Source organism: Triticum dicoccoides, chromosome 3A (assembly GCF_002162155.2).
Source record: "Triticum dicoccoides isolate Atlit2015 ecotype Zavitan chromosome 3A, WEW_v2.0, whole genome shotgun sequence".
In the NCBI taxonomy this organism is placed as follows: Eukaryota; Viridiplantae; Streptophyta; class Magnoliopsida; order Poales; family Poaceae; genus Triticum; species Triticum dicoccoides.
Genome location: NC_041384.1, coordinates 160,259,573 through 160,279,879, shown reverse-complemented (window position 1 = coordinate 160,279,879; position 20,307 = coordinate 160,259,573).

Below are 20,307 nucleotides of genomic sequence, written 5' to 3'. Positions count from 1 at the left end.
CTAAACCCTAGAAGCTAGCCTATGGTATGATTGTTGTTGTGTATGTTGTCCTACGGACTAAAACCCTCCGGTTTATATAGACACCGGAGAGGGTTAGGGTTACACAAAGTCGGTTACAATGGTAGGAGATCTGCATATCCGTATCGCCAAGCTTGCCTTCCACGCCAAGGAAAGTCCCTAAGTCTTCAATCTTGTATCTTCATAGTCCAGGAGTCCGGGTGAAGGTATAGTCCAGCTATCCAAACACCCCCTAATCCAGGATTCCCTCAGTAGCCCCTGAACCAGGCTTCAATGACGACGAGTCCGGCGCGCAGATTGTCTTCGGCATTGCAAGGCGGGTTCCTCCTCCAAGTACTTCATAGAAGATTTTGAACACAAAGATAGTGTCCGGCTCTGCAAAATAAGTTTCCACATATTGCCATAGAGAGAATAATATTTACACAAATCTAATCTGCTGACGTATTCCATAGTGTGACACACCACGGCCAAGCCTTTATACGAGTCGTTTCATTATCCCACCTCAGCGCGTCATGTGAGGCGGTTTCCTTGGCACGTCTTGTTAAAGCAGAGATTGTGTCCCCTTATTCCGGGATTCTCATCAATACGGGCGTGGGTAACCCAACCGCGCCATTGATTACGATGCTTGGAGATAAGCAAGTTTTACCAGGCTGGTGGGGACACGTAGTTGCGTCCACCCATATAAGGGGATAAGGATCCACCTTTTCACCTACGCCTTCTTCCTCCCTTGATTATCCATTCTCGCGCACTCGAGCTCCAGCGCCCAAGTTCGCACTCCCCGCCTCAACCTTCTCCAGCCACGTACGGAGCGGGAGGCAAGTGGATGGTCTCCTCCGTCACGGAGGGACACATCAAAAAACTGAGGAAGGCCGGATACTTGTCTAATGACATTGTGTACCGGCTTCCCGAAAAGGGGCAGCTCATCCCCACCCCTAGGCCCCATGAGAGGGTGGTGTTCCTCCCCCATTTCCTCCGCGGACTGGGCTTCCCTCTCCACCCATTTGTCCGGGGGCTCATGTTCTACTATGGCATGGATTTCCACGATCTGGCCCCAAACTTTGTCCTCAACATCTCGGCGTTTATCGTCATGTGCGAGGCTTTCCTCCGCATCCGCCCCCATTTCGGCCTATGGCTCAAGACTTTCAATGTCAAGCCGAAGGTGGTGCACGGCAACCAGGCGGAGTGCGGAGGTGCCATGGTGGGCAAGATGGCCATTGTCCTATGGCTCGAGGGCTCCTTTGTGGAGACCCTGAAGGGGTGGCAATCGGGGTGGTTTTATATCACCGAGCCACGCGACCCCGAATGGGTCGCAGCCCCTGAGTTTCGATCCAGACCCCCTACGCGGCTCACCTCCTGGAAGGAGACGGGCCTGTCGTGGGGTAAAAAAGGAGAGTTGATCGGACTCCAAACATGCGTCCAAACCCTGGTGGACAAGAAGCTCAAACTTGTGAACATAGTCTAGGTTATGCTCATCCGCCTGATCCTCCTGTGTCAACAACGGGCTTTCAACCTGTGGGAGTTCGACCCGGCGCTGCACCAAACTCTGAGCAGGCTCTTCGACACGACATACGAAGATTCCTGGAAGGTGCTTTTCAAGGGCGCCGAGGCCCCCGCATCCACTACCGAGGATCGCGGATTCAGTATGCAGCGTCACGCTCTTGCGGTAAGCTGTTTTTTTCCTTTTACAGGGTATCAGTTTTTCGTAGTTTGACTCCATGGGGGATCTAAGCTCCCTTACCTTTGACAGGATTGGTAGGTGATGTCCGGACAGATCAACTGTCCAGCTCCTTTGCCCGAAGGCCCAGCGGACGCTCGCTTAGCGAAGCTGCTAGTTCCGGCACCCTATGTGGTGCCGGAGAAGAAGGCCGCGAAAAAGGCCATGGGGACTCGAAAGAGTGCCCGGCGCCAGGAGGTGTCGGATCCATCATCTGACGGTTCCAAGGTGCATTCCTCCCGTGAAGACGAGGAGGAAGAACAAGAGACCTCTCCCCCTCCAGTGGGAGGAGAGAAGAAAAGGAAGGCCGCCCTCTCTGGGGAGGCATAGGGTGCAAGAAGGGGAAAACCCTTCCTCCGGACTACTCCACCAACGTCGACGATGTCGGAGAGGAGTAGCAGCCCAGGGCCAAGCCCCTGGCAAAATCGTAAGTATCCGGATACCAGAGTAATTCATAGTATTCGCTTATTGCACAGCTTTCCCTTACGTCGAATATGTTTATGCAGCCCACCCAAAGACCGGCTCGACGCGTTGTCGAGCGGCTCACTGGACTCGTCGGATGCGAACTCACTTCTGACGGCTTCCTCCCCCAGCCTACGGACGACACCGAAGTGTTATCCCAACAGGCTCCAAGCCGGGAGGAGGTGGTCCTGGAGGCGCCGCAAGGCGACCTCCTGGACTCCAGGAGCAAAGGGGATGAAACCCCCCCAGGGTCCAAGTCCGGCTCTAGGCCGGACACCGCTCCGGAACCTTCAAAGGTTCCAGAGTCCGATGGGGGGCCTCCTTCCAAGAGGAGGAAGCCCACCGTGCCGGTGACCCCCGTCCAACCGGAGGCACCGGACAATCTGTTGGAGGCGCTCCAAGGCGCCTCCATCGACGAGGAGCACCGCACCATTTTGAGTGTGGTGGTCCAGAAGGTTTAGTCCGTCAAGAGCGGACTGACTGAAGCTTGTACTAGCCTTTTAACAGGCTTTGAGGTAAGTAAAGAATGTGTAAATAATATTACCGCATAGATAGTAGCCCCTGATGCTCTGTTTGGCGTTCGGGAAGAAAAGCTAATAGAGGATCAAATAAAATTCGCAGGAGTCTAACAAAAAGGAGTCAATATGCGTATGCAGGCTTCTCTGCTTGTGTCTGCCGCACTGACTGCGGAAGTGGACACGCTAAAGCAGAACCTCGAGCAGTCCGAGCAAGAGCTCGGGCGTGCCAAGAAGCAGCTCGAGGACAATGAAGGTAAGAAATACCTTGTTTAAATATATATATAAAGGTGCAATTTCAAAAAATGACAGGATTATCGTGGCTACTGTAGGGGCCACGTCTGAGGTGGCGACCCTTAAGCAAGCGCTGGTCGAGGCCGAGAAGAGGGCGGCCACGGAGCGCACCGAACGGGAGAAGTATGAGGCCGAGGTTGGCAAGGTACGGCAAGAGCTCCAGGCTCTCATGGAAAAACACGAGAGTTTGGAGCTTGACTCAAAGACGCGAGCGTCCGAGCTAGCAGCGGCTATTGAAAATGCCAAATCTGCCAAGGCCGAATCCCAGAAGACCCTCCAGGAGTTGGACAAGGTGAAGAAAATAGCGGCGGGTAAGGCATTCTTTATGCAAAGAAAACACATAAACGTGAGTTACTTGTTACTAACCCAAATCCGGAGCTCTCCAGGAGCGTTCGCAGATCTTCCCCGGAGTGTGTCTGATGCCGCCGCATTCTATCGAGCCGAGGAGGGCAGCTCAACAGAGAAGGTGTTCTGGTCTCAGTATGCTGAGGCCGGACACCCCGTGCCCCTGAGCGACCAGCTGAAGCAACTGGTCGAGCTCCACAAGGAGGCCGAACAGGCCATGAAGGGCCTCATAGTTCGGCTGTGGCCTGGAGAGGCTCTGCCTGGGAGCTATTTCGGGCTGGTGCGGCGGCTGGTGGAGGCCTGTCCAAGGCTCGAAGTCATCAAGCGCTCCATCTGCATTGAAGGTGCCCGTAGGGCCCTTGCCCGTGCGAAGGTGCACTGGGGCAAGCTGGATGCTGAGAAGCTTGTGAAGGACGGGCCACCGCCGGGGAAGGAGCATCGCAAGCCTGAGAATTATTATAAGGATGTTCTGAAGGGTGCCTGCCTTGTGGCGGAGGAATGTTCTAGGGATGTAATTTTTGAGTGAAACTTGCTTGTTTTGTCCTGTGCGCTGAAAACTTGTTCATATGCACTAAGAAATGCTGTTGGAATTTAAAATATTACCTTCTGTGCGGCTGTTTATCAATTCTGAGAGATGGCAAGTCGCCGGCTTCTGCCCCCGTGCCACTAGTGCTGGGGTGTTTGGGGATAAACCTGAGCGCTCTTTTTCCCATGTTTGGGTCCTTCGAGGGAGGCGCTCAGCCCAACGAACAAGGCAATCGGACTATAATGCGTGAACACTCTCACTTAGCCATAGAATTCTATAATTTTAAATTTCGGCGAAGCTCCTGGTATTCGGAAGACCGAGTTCGGAGCGCTATCCACGCCTTGGCCGGACAGAGCCGACTCCTCGCTCTAAGCGGCATAAGTCTTTAGGGACTCGAAAAACCTCTCGAACAGCGACCAACTCTCACTTCATCATGACAGTCAGTTTTAGCTTTCTCCACTGAGGTGCTCGACCCAACTCAACTGGGGCACAATCGCAGTGGTTCTCCTAGTGCCACCTTAGCCGATATAGCGAAACATAAGGCACCAAAACATAGGAGCCGGACAAACCCAACTATTGACCCAAGACATGATTCGGAGCCGATGCATATAATGCTATAAGTTTGGGGTGCCGCACTGGTTAAAGTGTTCGGACTTCTCACACCATGTTGAGGGGTACTGAAGCCCCTAGCATATTTCGGCCATACCAAAGTGTACGGGTGCAACATGTCATTAAGGAACATATATAAAAAAAGGTAATGCAAGAATAGACAAAAGCTATGCACTGTTTATTAAAGAGGGCTGCGATCAAAGCAGAGCGATACAAATAATGCGATAAGCAAAAGGTTGGACTATGTAACATGTCCGTTCCAGGGGGAAGCTGTGGAATAGTATGCGAAACAGGTATACTGCTCGTGATAGAGACCACCTGGGAATTCCGTAATGCGGCATGGCTTGTCTGCTTCCCTGGTTCATGCATCGTTTGTGCAGCAATTGAACTGCCGAACAGGCCTTCCGAAGAGTGGAGTCCTGAAAGTAAGAGAAAAATAAAAAAATCGGCAGCCCCTGGTGCGGTTTAAGCCGTGTTTCGGGCGTGCCGTGATGGTGCCCCTCCCCCTGTACCCATGGTATTTCTAGAGCGTAGTTATGTACGCGAAGTACTGGTGTCGCATTTTTGCGAGGGCTGGGGTTGGGGCCGCATTGCTACGCCTACTCAGATCATGCCAGGCGGTCTTGTTGTAGGTTACTCCAGGCGCGCTTGACGGTGTCCGATCGTTTAGTGGCCGGACTAGAGAACTGCCTAGAGAGACTGCTTTGTACTTCCGCTGCAAGGGCCGCCGTGTGCTCCTCCGTTCAGAGGGAGCGTTCGGTGTTTCCATTGACCGTAATTACTCCTCGAGGGCCTGGCATCTTGAGCTTAAGGTATGCGTAGTGCGGTACCGCGTTGAAATTGGCGAATGCGGTTCGCCCGAGCAGTGCATGATAGCCACTGCGGAATGGGACTATGTCGAAAATTAACTCTTCGCTTTGAAAATTATCCGGAGATCCGAAGACCACTTCAAGTGTGACTGAGCCTGTTCAGTTGGCCTCTACACCTAGTATTACGCCTTTAAAGGTTGTTTTGGTGGGCTTAATCCTAGAGGGATCTATGCCCATGTTCCGCACTGCATCCTGGTAAAGCAGGTTCAGGCTAGTGCCGCCAGCCATAAGGACTCTAGTGAGATGAAATCCGTCAATAATTGGGTCTAGAACCAATGCGGCGAATCCGCCATGACGGATGCTAGTGGGATGGTCCCTTCGATCAAAGGTGATCGGGCAGGAGGACCATGGGTTGAACTTTGGGGCGACTGGCTCTACCGCATATACGTCCCTTAACGCGTGCTTTCGCTCCCTTTTGGGGACGTGGGTTGCGTATATCATGTTCACCGTCCGCACTTGTGGGGGAAAACCCTTCTGTCCACTGTTGTTCGGCGGCCGGGGCTCTTCGTCGTCATCGCTATGCAGCCCCTTGTCTTTGTTTCGGCATTTAACTTGCCTGCCTGCTTGAACACCCAACAATCCTTGTTGGTGTGATTGGCCGGCTTTTTGGGGGTGCCATGTATCTGGCACAAGCGGTCGAGTATTTGGTCCAAACTGGACGGGCCCCTAGGATTCCTTTTGAATGGCTTTTTCCGCTGACCGGATTTAGAGCCTCTGAATCCGGCATTAACTGCCGTATCCTCAGCATTGTCGTCGTTAATGTGGCGCTTCTGCTTGTTGCGACACGACCTGCCACTACTGTTCCTGGTATCCGAATTACCAGGGTTCTTGGTCATATTGTTGCTACGAGCAAGCCAACTGTCTTCTCCCGCGCAAAAGCGGGTCATGAGTGTCGTGAGTGCTGCCATAGACTTCGGCTTTTCCTGTCCCAGGTGCCGGGCAAGCCACTCGTCACGGATATTGTGCTTGAAGGCTGCTAGGGCCTCAGCGTCCGAACAGTCGACTATTTGATTTTTCTTAGTTAGGAACCGTGTCCAGAATTGCCTGGCCGATTCCTCTGGCTACTGAATTACGTGACTTAGGTCACCGGCGTCTGGGGGTCGCACATAAGTGACTTGGAAATTGTCGAGGAATGCGGCTTCCAGGTCCTCCCAACAACTGATTGATCCTGTTGGCAAGCTGTTAATCCAATGCTGAGTTGGTCCTTTAAGCTTGAGTGGGAGGTATTTGATGGCGTAGAAATCATCGCCGTGGGCCATGTGGATATGAAGGAGCTAATCCTCGATCCATACCGCAGGATCTGTTGTGCCATCATATGATTCGATATTTACGGGTTTGAAACCCTCGGGGATTTGATGATCCATTATTTCGTCTGTGAAGCATAGTTGGTGTGCGGCGCCTCTGTACTGGGCTATATCACGACGTAGCTCCAATGAGCTTTGTCTACTGTGTTCGGCCCTGCCGAATTTGTGGCCGGCGTGACGGTTACCGTCTCGAGCCGTGGGGCGCCCACGCGATCCGTAGATCGATCTTGTTTTCCTTGCCTTGCCCTCCAACATATTTCGTAAGTCCGGCGCATATTCCCGTGCCTTGGTACGGGGTGCGGCTTGAGTGGAGGGCCGAGAGGCCTCTTTGTCGCGGCCACGAGGTGGCCGGTCGGCCGCATCAAGTGCTTCCTCCTCTAATCGGGGTAGCAACCTACGCTTTGGGTAGCTCTTGGAGGGGCATTCGAGTTTATGCTCTTCGGCCGCAAGGACTTCAGTCCATCTGTCGACTAGCAAATCTTGATCAGCTCTAAGCTATTGCTGTTTTTTCTTGAGGCTTCTTGCCGTGGCCATAAGCCTGCGTTGAAAATGCTCTTGCTCGACGGGATCCTCTGGCACGACGAATTTGTCATCGTCGAGGCTTGCCTCGTCTTCGGAGGGAGGCATATAATTATCGTCCTCGACCTCTCTGTCTGCCGCTCTCTCATAAGGGCTGGTTTCTCCATCCTCCTGTGCTAAATCTTGCTGGAGGGGGTTTTCTTCGGCACTTTCCGGAGTATTATTATCTTCCATGCTGGAATCACCGTATTTGTTTTGGCGGGATTTTGAGCGGCGCCGCTGACGCCGGCGCTTAGGCTGTTTCTTGGAGGGGTCATCCTCCACTGTTCCATCGCCATCTCCTTGTTTTGGGGTGTCCACCATGTATATGTCATATGACGAGGTGGCTTTCTAGGGCCTGATAGGCGCTGGTTCATCATCGTCTCCTTCATCGGTGTCCATACCATCGATGTCTTCGGAGTCAAAGTCGAGCATGTCGATTAAGTCGTCGACAGTGGCTACAAAGTGGGTGGTGGGTGGGCTTTGAATTTCTTCATCGTCCGAATCCCAACCTTGCTGACCGTAGTCCGGCCAGGGCTCTCCTAATAAAGAGAGAGACTTCAGTGTCTACAGAATATCACCGAAAGGCGAGTGCTGAAAGATGTCCGTGGCAGTAAACTCCATGATCAGCGCCCAATCGGATTCGATCGGCAGGGGCGCGGAGGGTTCGGAGTCCGGAGAGGAGTCCGGCTCCTTGGAGTCACGAGTCTCGCAGAGTGCGAGGCTGGTGTTCGGCTCGATCGCCGTTGGGATCACAGCCCCCGAGGCGGCGTCCAACCACCCATCCTCGATCGGCGCAGTTGGCTCCGAATTAAAGGTCGAAGCCGATGCGGGTGCGGCCTCCAGGGCACTGTTCAGCGGCAGAGCTAGATCATGCTCGTCGTGACAGTGTGGCACTCTCGGAAGTGGCTCGAATCCGTCGAAGATCAAGTCCCCACGGATGTCAGCCGTGTAGTTTAAACTTCCAAATCTGACCTGACGGCCAGGGGCATAGCTTTCGATCTGCTCCAGATGGCCAAGAAAATTGGCCCGTAGTGTGAAGCCGCCGAAGACGAAGATCTGTCTGGGGAGGAAGGTCTCACCCTGGACTGCATCGCCATTGATGATCGTAGGAGCCATCAAGCCTGATGGCGACGACACAGAGGAACTCTCAATGAAAGCACTAATGTCGGTGTCAAAACCGGAGGATCTCAGGTAGGGTGTCCCGAACTGTGCGTCTAGGCCGGATGGTAACAGGAGGCAAGGGACACGAAGTTTTCCCCAGGTTCGGGCCCTCTCGATGGAGGTAAAACCCTACGTCCTGCTTGATTAATATTGATGATATGGGTAGTACAAGAGTAGATCTACCACGAGATCAGAGAGGCTAAACCCTAGAAGCTAGCCTATGGTATGATTGTTGTTGTGTATGTTATCCTACGGACTAAAACCCTCCGGTTTATATAGACACCGAAGAGGGTTAGGGTTACACAAAGTCGGTTACAATGGTAGGAGATCTGCATATCCGTATCGCCAAGCTTGCCTTCCACGCCAAGGAAAGTCCCTTCCGGACACGGGACGAAGTCTTCAATCTTGTATCTTCATAGTCCAGGAGTCCGGCTGAAGGTATAGTCCGGCTATCCGAACACCCCCTAATCCAGGACTCCCTCACTGGTGAAGATGGGTCGTACCAGGCCGCTAGAGGAGCCACATCATGGGCCGCGGGCAGGCATGTCTAGGGACCCCCGTTCCCAGAACATCGACAGTAGCCCCCGGGACCAAGGCACGCTCGGACTTGGCTTCGAGGCGAAGCCAAGGGGCAAGTGCGGAGCATCATGGGCCCCAACCGCCTGCAGACTTGATTGACGTGTGGCGACTGACGAGACATGGGCGTCCCCGCTTCCCCACGTAGCCTTGATATCCGCCTGGCTAGGCGGCCACCGCGGCCTACACAGTTACTCCCTCGTAGCTGGCGGCGTGAACCCCCAACTCTTCTGCCTTCCTGCATTGACAGCTTCCTCTTCCAATCTGTCCTGGGCTCCGTTGTCTCCATAACCATGGCGCTGAGCCGGACAAGGAAGGGGAAGAAGAAGCCCCAGTCCCTAGCTGAGCCACCTCCAGCCTTCGGGCAAGCTGTCGGATGGTCGGTGGTGCTCAACCAGGAAGCCATAGACAAGGTCCGTCTTGCGCTCGCCGCCGATTTCAACGAATGGGGGAAGACGGTGGCCTGGCCCGCATCCCGCGCCTCCGTTAATAGGACAACCACTAAGGTCCATACTTTCCTTGATGTCCTATGGTCCGGCCTGATCCCCCCTTTCTCCACCTTCTTCAATGCCGTGCTTTCTCATTACCAGATCCATGTGCTACACCTAGATCCTCAATCCATTGCCCTCCTTGCTGTCTTCGCCTTCGTCTGCGAGGCCATGGTGGGCATTGGTCCTTCCGTGGCCCTACTTCGCCACTTCTTGTCACTGCACCTGACCGACCCTCAATAGTGCTTGGGATGCCTGAGCTTCCAGGCCGTGGCTGCGACGGCCGGCTCGGGGATTGACTTCGAGCTCCTGCCATCAACAAGCGGGTTCCGGAAGCGGTGGTTATTCATGGATGTTGGCGTGCTCAGCCCCCTTCTCTCGTTTCCGTCGGCACCCACCATTCCCAGCTCTGGCTGGGGCCACGAGAGGCTCGCTGACCCGTGTCTTGCCTACATCTAGCTCTGGTTGAAGAGGCTGAAGGATCTTGGCGTGTCTGCACCCATGGTGGTGAAGGAGTTTATCCGGCACCATGTTGCCCAGCTTCACCGCCATTCTCGACCAATGTGGACCTTGTCCGGCAGCAAGGACCACATGAGGCTTCACGAGTCCGGGCTTCCCATTGAGGCGCAACAAACTGTGCTTGAGATCTTGACGGGCGACCCGTCGCCGGCCAACATGCCGGAGGAGGGTTGTCTCTTGTACTGTCGCTCGAACAAGGTAGATTTTGCGAGGCAAATGCCCCCTTTCGATGAGTGGGGGTTACACCCAGCCGATCTTGAAGGGCCTCGCGAGAACCCGGTCCCCGTGGCTCCTTGCCCGCCACCAGCACAGTGATATCCCCGGAAGTGGGCGCAGGGGGGCGACCACCATCGGCCGCTGGCGTTGCGGTTGCTGAGGAATCGGCGCTGCTCGGGGCTCCCGGAGGGCCGTCCCACGGCCCTCCAGAGAGCCGTCTTGAGGAAGCAGCCAGAGGGGCGTCGCAGCCGGATACTCCTGAGGCTACAGCCCCCGAGGCCCCGGCGGGTCGCCGCGAGGCGGAGGATGGCTCCCCCGAGGTCGCCCCCTCAGGAGGTACCCCAACTGCGCCCGGAGCTGGTGACCGTGCCCTGGGCTTCGGCCGGCTCCGACTGAACTTCAATGCGCTCCGGAAGAGGAAGGAGTCTCCAAGCTATAGCGGTGATGCCTTCCGGCCATTGAAATAGAGGAAGTATATCGCCATAGACGAGTGAGTACCTCATCTTTATAGTTTCTAGAGTGCTGCTTCCCCTCTTTACTATGGCTCCTCAGGGTCCCTTCTGCTAGGGTGGCGAAATCTCCCGAGAAGCCACTTCCCCCTACTTCGAGTCCCCCGCCGGTCTTGAGCGCCCCAAGCCAGCACACCGCACTTGGTGCGAGGTCGGCCGGAGAGGCAAGCGCACCCGCCTTCTTCGAACCTGCGTTCTTGCCGTCCCTTCTTCGTGGCCTTGCCTTGGGGGCAGGAGGTGTGCCAAGGGCTCCTCCCCGGGTTATTATTGGTGGCCGGATCACCTCGGTCTTGTCCTCTTCTTCGAGCAACGAGCCTTTGCCCCTCTGGGCCTCCATTGAGGCCCGAAGGGCGACCAGGAAGGCACTAGCCCCCAGCCCCCTGCTGGGAGGAAGCGAGCCACTTCGGACTCCTTCGACATCCTATGGCGTGGAGGATGGACCCGGTCGCGCGCTCGAGCTTGGGCGCAAGCGGGGTGCCGTCCGCCACGAGCTCTTCCGGGAGGCGATGGGTGTGCTGAGCAGGCTTGGGGAGGAACTCGTGGATGTTGACGCTCGTCTTGAAACCGAGGGCCTCCGGCTGGTGGACGAATGGCATCAACTGAAGGTGGCCATCAACCTCGGATGCCTCCTGCATGAGCATGCTTGCGCGGACATCGAGGCATCCCTCGCAACCTCGCGCAAGGTCAGCGCCCGAGCCTTGGAGGAGGCCAGGGAGGTAGACCACCTCCGCGAGGTCGCCGAGGAGCATAGGCGGGAGCTCTAGGCCCTGAATGCCTCCCTGGAGCAGCAAGTGGAAGCGTGTAGAGCTTCCTTGGCATCGATGAAGGGGGCGCCGTCCGACGAGGGGGAAATCTTGAGGCAGGAGGAATCACTGATGCTGGATGCCACAGAGTTCAGCCTTGAGCTCGAGTGGTTGGAGACGAGGGAGCATCGGGTTGCTCAGGCGGAAGATGCCGTCAGCGCGCGCGAGGCCAGGATCCAGGAGGAAGTTGACCACGGGGTGGCGGAGGCCCGCACTAATCTTGCCAATAGGTACGACCTGAAGCTGAAGCTCGTGTAGGCTGAAGCTGAGGGCAGGACCATCGCCCTCTGGTCAAGGTTGGCGGAGGCAGAGCAGCACGAGAAAGCCGTCGCAGCTGCCCTGATCTCCGTGCAGGCCGAGTTGGCCTCCGCCTGTGCCGAGCTGCTCCTGCTGCAGCAACATGTTACTGCTGCTGAGTCCCTTGCGCAGCAGAGCAAGGAGGAGGCGATCCGGCGACAGACGCTAGTGTGCGAGCACGCCCCCATGCTCCGGGATCTTAGGACGAGGGACAACCAGGCGCTGGGCGCCATTTGCGACAAACACGCCCCTCACCCCCATGCAGAAGACAACGCCAGCCACCTTTGCTTCTTCACTTATGTCATGACGAGCCTGGAAAACCAGGTTGAGAGGGCTCGGGATCTTGTCGAGGAGAAGAGCCGAGGCCTCCTCGGGCATGTGTTTTCCTGCGTTTTCAGCCATCTCTAGAACATCAATCCCGATCTTTACTTTGATGCCGCCATCGCCCCGGTGCCTAAGGTCATCCAAGACAACCTAGCACGCTGGGTGGACGACAATGTGGATGTTCTAGTCAGGGCCTTCTCCTCCGCGGACAATGCGGTGGTGGTCGTGGCGGACGAGGGCGGTGCGGTTGATGATGGTGAAGATGGTGCCAGCAACAGCAATAGTGGTGCCAGCGACGCACCTGATAGCGACCCGGAGGACACGGCGAGCGACATGTCCGACTGAGCCTGCACTCCTTTGTTTTCAACCTGCATGCAAAAGTTTGTGCACAGCCCCTCAGGGCGTAAGAGCATTTTGGGGAGGGGGAGTCCCTCATGTAATCAGACTACTATTTTATTCCTTGAACCATACTTAAAGCGTGCTCTTGTAAGCTCGCGAGCCCCTTGCGAGCGTGCGGCTGTAACTTACCTTGGCCCAGGCAGGCTTTACACTAATTCGGTTGCTGCGGATGTGTGTTTTCTTGGGGGGAGTTCTTCACGGGCTCGCGAGGCTTGGGGCTCCTGAGGAGTCTGCCAGTCCACCCGAGAGGGCCTCACGAGGAGCGAGCGCCATTCATGGCAGGGTGCGCGCGCGGCGCGTGTACGCAATGCCCAGCCCCCGCTCATGAGGTGCTCGGAAGGGGGGAGGTGGCAGGCGCAAACCACAAAACAAGGCACGAATCCAGAAAACTCACGAAATTAATACGAACGAGAAAAGACGCCCTCGCGATTGCCAATGAAAATACGACTTCAAATTCAAATCCAAAGGCTGCAAATTGAGCTACAGAAAAAAGGGGTTGAAAACAAAAGGCCGCGTCCCGCACCTAGCTAGTCTTCTTGTCTTCTCACCAGCGTGGAGCCTAGTGCCTTTGCCGGTCGTGAGCTTAGTCATTGGGGGACAGTCACGATGGCCGGCGGGGAGCATGGTGCTTCCACTAGGACGTGGGCGGGAGCCCCCGAGGCCCGAGGGCGGCTCTCCGGAGACTCCGAGGCGTGTACAGCCCCACTCATTATTACGTGAGAGTGTCACAGGTGGAGACCTTCACAAGCCTTGCTTCATATCACCAGACGAGGGCCCCGCCTTGCGCCACCCTCGACCATCGTAGGGGCGTCCGAAAACTAGGACAAGGCCAAGGGGCAGAGGGGACGCCAGCGGCGCCCTCGACGACCACGGGCCCTTTGCCGGGGGAAGGGCTTGCCGACGCCTCCCTAGCAGAGGACCTACCTCCGGGTGACGCCTTGCCCCGCGTGACATGGGGGTGGGCCTTGCTCCAGACCCCTTCCACGTAGCCCCCGGTGCGCCGCCCCTGGCTGGGGTGGGGCGCCATCCGCCGACACGGCCTGGTCCGCCTGCGATCCATGGTTAGTGTAAGCCTACTCCTGAGTTATCAGCGGTGCCCTGCAGTGGTTTCCGTCGGCGGGGTCGGTGAGGCTCTTGGGTGGCTCGTAGAAGGCCTCGGCTTCCGACATCTTTTCTTCCCAGCCCGGCTCGTGGAACATGCAGGGGTCGTCCTCTGGCGCGTACTCCTGATTCACCATGTGGGGCACATAGGCTTCCTGGGCTGCCTCGTCGGAACCTCCGCCAAGGCACCCCGCGCCCCATGCCGCCGAGCCCAGCGTGCCTTTCTGGTGGCCGTGGGGCGGCTCTTGATGGAGATCGTGAGGAGCAACGCCCTCGCCCATGCTGCCTAGGTGAGGCAAGGGCACGGTCGGGTGTCTGGCACCGCCAGTCGTGCCAACGCTGGCGAGCCCTCCTGGTGCACCTAGGAGCGCGCGGGTGCAACGAGGCCCGTCGTGTGACCTGGCCACAACTTGAGATGTGAGTAGGGAGCAGAAGGGCGGTGTACCCCTGGCCGCAGCATCCAATAGTTCGGCAATGCGTTCTAGCAACGCGTCGTGGCCGCTCTCCATCAGCCGGCACCGCAGCTGTAGTGACCCGGCCCGAATAGATCAAGTCTCTATCCTTAAGTGTCATCCCTGGATAGGTATGCTGACACACACAGTACTCGACGATTTATAACAGAGGTAAATCACATGTATAAAGTAACGTAAATACCATTACCTCAATCCAAATAGCGGAAGCAACAAAAGGGTTGTGGATTCCTATCAACACCAAGGCAAAGTTGAGTGTAGAAATCGTAACCCTAACGTATCACTTACTTGTCATAAGATAATCCTGCAACATGAGACGTTGCATCCACAAAGGGTCAGTACATTGAATGTACCGGCAAATTCACACCGTAGGACAAGGATGAATAATAGCTATCACTACATGCATATTTGGTTGGTGGAAGCTTTATGGTTATAATGTTTTTGCGAAAAGCCAATTTTTCCCTACAACAAAGGAATATATTTTATTTACTACAAAGTTTGTTGAAAACATTGAGAAGGTTCCTCCAACTCAATCCCAATTAAAGTAATCATTAACCCAACTAGTTAATTAAATAAAGTGATGAGACCAACATGATAATTCAAGAACCAGATACTCAAGATGTCCATAACCGGGGACACGGCTAACCATGATTAGTTTGTACACTCTACAGAGGTTTGTGCACTTTTCCCCACAAGACTCGATCTCCTCTGTTGGATTTCTCGCACTACATGGTGTTTGAGAAACGGATGACCGAGACACGGTCTTTCAGAAACATTAACTCTTTACTCTGGGTGGACAGTTACACCTACTTTCCCCTACATCTGCTAGCCCACCACTGAAAGAGGTCACGCAACATACTCAACTATGCTAGAGCCCATAATAGCTTGTGGCTGCACACAGAAGTTTCTAGCATGAATAATCTTATGATCCCTTTGAGCCTGGGTGGCGAACCATATGATGATCACACGGGTACCCCGGGATCCCCTTGGGCAAGCACTGGGTTTTCCAGGTGCTCGGGCAAACCGCCGGGTGCTCTAGGGTGGCCCAACCAATCCACCCAAATATGTATTAAAGTAGCCACCTTAAGTTAACCATTAATAATAACTCTCACATATGTCATGAATCACTCAAACCAATCCATGTCTATGAGCATAGCATAACAGTATGAGCATAACGTAAAAGTAACTCCCAAGGTTTGAATGCAGGACAATAGGTTCCTACCTCATCAACTACTTCACAAATACCCACATGTTATCAATCCTACTCATGCAATGTTTGAGGGTGAAACTAATGCATAAAAACTGGGTAATGAAAAGTATGATCTAAGTGTGAACTTGCCTTGTACTATTGATGAAGATGATTCACACACATAACTCCTGATAGTTCTATTGGTCACACTCCGGTCAATCTATCGTAAGCAAGCAATCGCATACATAAGCACTCATGCAAAAGAATCGAAGAAAAGATCTCGGAAAACTTCGAAAACAGTTTCTAACAGTACCAAAATTAAGTGCATTTGGCCTTGTCAGAAAGTTTAGGTCAAGTGCTTCAATTTGCAAAAAGAATCAACTCAAACAGAGTTATAAAAATCAGGTTATGATCAAATGAAGTTCAAATTCAAATCTGTTTGAATTCAAATTTTAAACTTTCAAAAACATGTTTAAGCTGATTATCTGGATAGAGGAGATCATAACGAAGAAGTGGGCGTTGGTTTCGTTGGATTTGGACAAACGAGTAAAAAGTTGTGATTGTTTGAAAACCAGGGGTTATTCTATAAGAAAAGTAATTGCAATCGGGTCCCTGGCTACGTGGCAGAATTCTACAGCCTGAAAATGGTTCGCTGCGGAGTCTAAAATAGTGAAGGTTTGCTAAATAGCACATACCGTTTTGAAAAGAAAAAAACAGCTAGATCTAATTCGGGCCCTAGGATCAAGATCGGACGGCTGAGGGGCGGAGCGGCTTACCGCGGCGGCTGACGGCGCCGGCGGCGAGGAACACGATGGTGGCGGCTTCGGATATGATCGGGGCGGCGGCCCGGCGGTCGTTGAGGCCGGGGAAGAGGTCGGGGAGGGGCGGCGCGGTGCCACGGAGTCGATGCGGGGGTCGGCGGCGGTCCACGAAGACGAGTGCGGCGGCTGCAATTTTCGGCGGCGGTCCACGAAGACGAGGCGGTGGCTGCAATTTTTGGCGGCGGTGGTCGATGCGGGAGGGGTTCGGCGGCACAAGTAGAGCAAGAGGGGGTCCGGGGCAGCGCCTTTTAAGAGGAGGGGCAAGAGGTGGCATGGGGGAGGGGGCAGGAGGACGCCGGAGGCGGCACGACCGTCGAGGTCGGCGGCGACGTCGTGCCCGAGCGGGACTGCCGCTCAGGGGAGGAGGGGCGACGCGCTGGGCTGGGCTACGGCCTGGCTGGCTAGCTGGGCCGGCCCAGTCAGCGGCGGGGAAACTTTTTTTAAAACACAACGAAAATAAAATAAAGCGAAATAAAATAAAATAGAACCTAGGCATATAATATATCCAAATTTTCAGAAAAGGACTTCCTACAACCTGAACATTTTTCTAGCATCAAATAAAATCCACAAAAATTAAAATAAATCAAATAGTGCTACTCGTGCAAGAAAACCCAATAAAATCATTTTAAAAAATACCAAAATGATTCCAAATTTATTTCTCTCCAATTTTCTGATGTAGGGAATCATTTTGCCCTATTTTCCATTTATTTTATTTTTTGGAGAAAAATAATATGAATAAAAGTCAAATAACTCTAAATTGAAAATAATTTCCAAAAGGACTCTAAATTTGATTCTTTGAAACTCCCAACTCATATTTCGTATATTTGAAGAAGTCATTTTATCTTCTCTCATGAAAATCATTGAGTTGCTTAAAGTTTCTGAATTGGAACATATTTCCAAATAAAGTTCAAATCTTTTCAAAACCCTTTTCATTTATTTAAATGGAAGAAGTCATGTCATCTTCTCTCTAGGGTTTTGCTTTTGAAAAGAATTTGAATTCACGGAGATCATAAATGCAAAAATGAAAGTTTGGGAAAGTCCTTTTATTCCCACTCATTGAACTTTCAAAAAGTTTCGAATTTCACTCGATTTCACACAATCAATCAAATAGTCAATCATAACTATCTATTTAATATAACATTCCAAAATTTAGAATTTTGGGATGTTACAAACCTACCACCCTTAAAATGAATCTCGTCCTCGAGATTCGGAGAGGCTAGAAGGAAATAGGTTAGGTTTGGGGGACTTCTCAAAATCCATTGATCGTCACAGGGCGTCTGGGTTGCTACCACCCTTAGAAGCATTGTTACGATTCCATTAAAACTCATATACTCCATCCTTATGGTTGACAGTATTGATCTTCTCAGATTTTCAGGATAATTTCTTCTCTACGACCTTCCGGTAGTGGCTTAACCTTTTTCCTCAATTCTTGTGTCCTGTCATCTTGGTAAGGTTCTTCTTTGACTGGGTCTTCTTAGATGATGGGTCTTGCGCCAATACTAAACAACTATCGATATCTCATGGTGGTCAACAATTTATGGTTTCTCCTGCAGGAAATGGGTCTGGCTTCATTCTCACCGGATGACCTACGATTGGCAACAGCTGCCTTGTACAAGGCAAAAAATTTGTCATACCATTCTAAGGTTTAAACAAGGTTTAGATATCGTCGTCTCTCAACTATGGGTAAGTCACTCAGATTTACAATCCCATACAGCAAGGCAAATAAAAAGAGTAAGTCGGTATGGTGATCAATCCATCCCGCACCCAAATCATTACCTTGTATATGGTTTAGTGAATCTCGCATTCTAACACTCGGTCATCCTCATAAGCATTGCAGAATTTCTCTTGTCTACGAACCAAGTTCAGATAAATCCATTGATTCTGCAAGCCAAACAAACATCTATCTTTCCTTCACAACTCTCAGGTTTTGCATTACTCCTATAAAATCATCGGTGGGTAAGGTCGAAATCTCTTCTAGGGTTTTTCCTTTAGCAAGAATGTTCTTGCTTCTTGGCAGGTCCTGGGGCCTGTGGGTTATGGCCCATCTCATCACTGAACTCATTATCGGGGCAACTGATCATTACTCCAACATCCAACTTCCCAGCATTATTAAATCCATCCAATTGTACTATCTCTCTTCCTTCTATTGGTACCAAACTGAGACGGGATTACTCAGACTCATCACGGAGTTACAATTGCTCCATATTTCCAACATCATACCCCCTTTATATCCAATAGTACTTCATCCCTTCATAATCTTGGGGTATCCCACATATCGAGATTAAAACTCGTACTTACTTTGTCCAAAGTCCACTTCGTGGAATGTCATTTCCTTTTCCAGGGGTCAAGTGTCCTCAGAGGGTATTACCACCCTTGAAATGCACACTTCATCCATGGACCTTATTTCTCATATCCTCGAAAATGGTCAAAGCCTTTCTTCATAGAATAACAACTCATAAGCATCCAAATCAGTACCAACGATGCTAACTTTATTTATTCTCATCTTCTTACAATCTCCTGCATTTCCATTATATGCATCAACTCAATACCTCAATATAAAAGAAATTTTCCCACTACTACTACTACTACTACTACTACTACTACTACTACTACTACTACTACTATATTCCTTTTGTTGCAAACTCAACTATTTATCACAAGTCTCCTTCTCCTTGGGGCATTCTCTGGCAAAGTGCCCTGCTTCATTACAACGAAAACATATTACTTCTGACAAGTCTCGAGGTTTCCTTTTTGGGCAACTGCTGAAGTAGTGCACCGTCTCCTTGTACCTAAACTAGGTGATATAACTCAGGTCCTTCCTGAAATCCAATCTTCTTCTCTTCCTAGACTTTTCCATTCCAATCAGGGCTTCTATTTCCCATGGGTCATACACTACTTACTCTATCGGGAATCCTACTAGATCCCCATTCAGACAATTTTGGGAGATGTGCCCTTCTTCTCCACATGAATAGCAAGACTTGGTGCAGGGTTTAATTGGGTTTTCTTTGGGTGTGTCCTCCACCTCTTCCTTCATCACAGGTCCTTCTAAAATTTCCATGAGTGCTCCTTTCTTCTTTATTCTGTTGGATAGTTCGGTGTACCATGGGGTAAATGTGACACTAAGCAGGGTAGTGGGTAGTCCCTTCACATAAGAAACAAGTGATCTGCCGCTAGTTGGGCATTCTTCAGTGGGGTGACTTCCTTCACAATTAGGGCATTCAACCTTGTGTTTTTTATGGGTGTGTCCTATTTCTCCACAGATCTTGCATGCACAAGGTTTCCTCATATCGTATCCATAAGGCTTCAACTTCTGTGACACAAGTCGGGGCTTTGGCAAAGTCAACTTAAATTCTTTCCAAGTGGTTACTCCTTGGCATCCATTGATGGTTTGGTACATCTTTCACCAGGTAGCAGCACCTCTTTCAAAGCACTGAAGAGCATGCTAGGCCATATCCATTCCGGCTATAGTGCTAATCTCCATGTGATCCTCCATGTTCTAAATCCATCGGTCCGTCTCCAATTGACTCATCGGTCCAGAAAATATAAGCTCATCTCCATTAATCCTCTATTGGGTCCATGGGTTTTGGGGTGAGAGAGAGAGAGATAAGGAGGGATACACACAATACAAACAATTTTTTTGAAAAGACAGATTTTATTTGTGGCTGTCAGAAAAACATCAAACAAAGGACAGCTCACAATCGTCGCATCTAACGTGGGTATATGACAAGGGTTTGGTGTTCTAAAGGCTAATAAATTTTCAAAGTCATCAAACTCTTCAAGTCTTGTTCATGCCTCCACTAGCTTCTTCCGATCGTGCTTTTCTTTCTCAAGTTCTTTTGCCAGATCATCTGTGTTGACGCGAAGTCTCTCGTGGCGTCCTTTAATATTACTGGAGTTGCGTTCCAAACTTCTGGGTTTCAACATCCTTGGCATGAACCATGGTCCCACTGTCCTTCAGTTCCTGATGAATCTCCGGTATCTCAAGGTTTTACTCCTCCAGCTTGGCTACTTTTAGGTTCTGGGTCCCGAGTTCTTCACGAAATGCTTCCTTGTCAAATATGACTTCCTAGAGGTCCACCCTAAACCTCTTGATGTAATACTCCAGATCCTGGTGATACACTAGCTAAGGTCAAAAGTGCATCATTTGCTGATAGGTGCTCCATCAGCCTTCTTATCATCCAATCCTTCCATGCATATGCATGCTTAACTCGGCACGG